Source organism: Triticum aestivum, chromosome 2B (assembly GCF_018294505.1).
Source record: "Triticum aestivum cultivar Chinese Spring chromosome 2B, IWGSC CS RefSeq v2.1, whole genome shotgun sequence".
In the NCBI taxonomy this organism is placed as follows: Eukaryota; Viridiplantae; Streptophyta; class Magnoliopsida; order Poales; family Poaceae; genus Triticum; species Triticum aestivum.
Genome location: NC_057798.1, coordinates 559,176,073 through 559,179,792, shown reverse-complemented (window position 1 = coordinate 559,179,792; position 3,720 = coordinate 559,176,073).

Genomic DNA, 3,720 nt, shown 5'->3' with positions numbered 1-3,720 from the left:
ATGTAAAAGAGCTAGGTGGGATTATTAAGAGAACTATTCCTGTATCAGCCAAAAAGCATAGCCTAGCTCAGGTGGTCTCTGAAATACAGATTTGTTTGATGGTCGTGAGTTCGAGTCCTTCTACAGCTAATGTTTTTGCCTCCTCTAGCCTGCTAAGTTGGGCCATAGCACAGGCCGCGAACGATGGATGGGTTAAGGCCTGTGAAGCCACGCACGAGCCACGATCCAAAACTTGCACATGGACGTGCGGACCTTAAATTAGTACCACCTTGTTTATATTATAATTTTGTCTATACAAATCGTAATAGCGTATTATGACATGAGAAGAAAGCGCATTGTGACAGTGAATCCGATAAAGTCAATCCGTGCTTTATTATTTATTATTAGGGAGAGATATGTATATCTTTACCTAATAATAAAGCACGCATTGGGTCTCCGGGTTCACCGTCACAATACGCTTTCTTCTCATGTCATAATACGCTTTTACGATTTATATGGACAAAATCGCAATATAAACGAGGTGGTACTAAATTTCTGTCTCGCAATTCAATCATGCGTCTTCCGCGCCTGGGCTTCAGCCCATCTAGCATGCATGTTCTGCGTCTGGGCTGGATGCAGCTGTGGCGGCCCATGCGTGGGGTGTTCAGGCGGTCAACGCCGCATAACCGTGCCTCCCGATCCCACCTCCAGCCCGCCGCCACCTCCCGGCATGCCCCGCCCCACCTCAGCGCGCGCAGCCGGCCGCCGCCGCGCGCCGCCACCGCCGACCCCGCCGGCACGCCTACCCCTATCTCTGGATCGAGGCGGGTCAACGAGCGTGTGGGGCGGCAGGCGGCTCTCCGGCTCGACCCGATCGGATCCGATCGAGTGAGGCCTACACAGGGCGGCGGCGGATGGGCTGGACGCACAGAACGACGGTGGCGTCCGGATCCAGGCGAGCGTCGGCGGCACAAGGCGTCGTGGTTCTCCGGGGCAGCGCCATGGTTGCTCCGCCGTGCTCCTGGAAGAGAATGAGGAAGGATGAGGGAGAGCAAGCATGGAAGATGCCGAGAACCCAAGCTGCTCCCTCCAGCGTGCCCCCTCCATGGCTCGTCGTCGCTCTGTGACCACATCCAGCTCCAGGCAAGCCTTCCGGACAGCATCTCTCCTCCCTCTCCCTCCATCTTTATTTGTCTGCTAGCTTGCTACAAAATTCTACAACTATTTGATTCCAAAGGCTTCTGTTGAAAAGTAGCATGATTTCAAATGCTTCTGCTGAAAAGTAGTGTCAATCTTCAGCAGAAGCCTTAGTTATCCATGGTCTCTCATCCTGACTTTTGAAAAGCAGTTCAACAATGTCTATTGGGATGTCATCTCTCATGGCAAGTTTCTCTTCTTCGGTAGTTTCCCCTCAAAGGCTGTGCTTACCTGGAGAAACCAGAGGATATAAATGAGGCTGTACAATTAATCTCTTAAGTATTTAGCAGAGAAGCACTATTGTGCAAACACTAATATTGGTTTCCCCTCTCTTCGATTATAGTGCCAAAAAAATAATGGTGCCGAACAGCACATACATAAGTGTGGTGGACACTATCCTGCGGCATGATGCTCCTGCTTCCCTGCTGTTTGCCATGGATTTAACATATTTGTCTTGTTGGGAATCCGAGCAGCTGTTGCAGAAGGACGTCAACCTCCTTAATCCGATGGCTGAGCTAGAGAAGCACTCACAAGAAGAAGCATCTCGTGCAGTCCATCAACTCATCATGTACGTGCGCATCAGATCATGTATGGTCCAGAGGAAATATTCCTTTCTCTTTCAATTGATTTGTCTCCTGGCCCCTTTTGTCTTTGTTTTATATGTCCGTACGATGTCATGTGCAGAACCGCTTCAACATGTGAGCATGATCCTTTCCAAGCTTTAGTAATGTGTTGCTAGCGAAACACAATAACATTAATACCATGTATTTTGTATTATTGACTTGGGGAATTGATTTAAATTGCTATTGGTGGTTATAATAGTTTGCTATACTTTTAGTAGATTATGTTTATGCAAGTTAGACATAGAGCGGCTGTTCGAGAAAGTATGTAGATTTAGGAAGTAGGAACAAGCCCATCCTGTACTACTGTTGCATTTTGCTGTGTGCTCCTGTCGCATGTGCTAATGTTTGGGCTCTTGTCGCAACATCTAAATTATTGTTTGAAAAAAGGGAGGTTTAATTTAATGTAATTGTTTTTTATTACACAAAATGGACCACAATGTCGAATCAACCATTGTTATACACTTTTAGTAGTACGGTGTGGGATACTTTGTCTTTGTTTTCGGACAATCAACTCGCAGTCCAGGTTGAAGTGACTAAAAAATGGTCCGTTTCTGAATTGGGATCTCCACCCCATATCACTATCCCGACACACAACACAGCTTGTCCTTCTCTGAGTTTTCGCACTGCCAGACCTCCTCTCCGACTTCCGGCCTTTCCGCGAGCTCCGGCCGATGTTGTACCACGCACGACACCTGGGGCCACCCCCGCGTCGTTGCAGTTTCCATCTAGGATGATCATAGCTTTCCCGAGCTTCGTCAGCCATTTGCATGCTAACTATTCGGTCAATTGACCCAACGGACCGGAGGGAATTTTCTGTTTTTTTACTTTGGTTTTCCATTTAGTACTAAAGTGATCACGACCACAACCACTGGACAAGGCTAATCTTATGAGGAAGGCATCAATAGCAATCTCATCGAGTGGGTTGTGTCGCTTTGTTTTGACCTGTATTTCCAGGGCTCCAGCATGCTAAGCCTAGAAGTTATGCAACTGGTTATCCTACCTCCCTTCTTTCAAAGAAATTGGTTATCCTACCTCTATCCATGGCAATGTCCATTTTCTTTTGGTAGTGATGATCCGCATCATGTTGTGGTTTGTAGTAAAAAATATGTACCCTTTGCAGCGTTCATTTCTTAGTGTCAGTTGACTTCTCAACTGTCTTCCAAGTGACTAATTTTTTAGTAGTTTATCGCTAACAAAAAAGGAATTAAAGAGGGACTTGCATGTTTGTGGGAGATTATGGTGGGCAATGAGAAAAAGGAAAGACCCAGTAAATGGGTCTGGCATGCGTGGTGAAACGGAATTAAAGAGAGAGACTTGCATGAACGGTTGATGGGGGAAAAGGAAAGATCCATTAAATAGGCAAAAAAAATCCCTGATATTGCGACATGCATGACGGGGGCTAACAAAAACAGAATTAAATAATGGTGTGAATATACTAAGTAGAACATTTAGTCAAAATATCATTTTGTCTTTTTTTTCGCGCGTGACTTCTGACCGCTATATTTTTGTATGAGGGTGATTCTTTAGCTAATTTGCACAATATGTTGTATCTACCTATTTTGTGAGTGATGTGCTAGCGCTTTTGTCGCTTTTCTAACATATTCCTGGCAAACTTATTAGCACAACATTTCCTTGTTGTATTGGCAAATCTAGCCCTGATGTTAATTCCGCTTTATACTATATTGTGTAGCGTAGCCTTTCAACATTTGCATTTTATGATAATATTGTGGACACTTGATTTTTAGGTACATTATTTTAGTTTCTAATATGTTAACATAGAGAGAGAATAAGCCGTAACACGAGTGGGGTGTTGTGTTCAAATGGAGGATGTAGAAATAGAGGACGTAGACATGTGTGTGTGGGTGGAGCAAATGGGCGGGGTTTTGGGTCGTTTTATTGTGTTTTCTCCCGTTACAACACA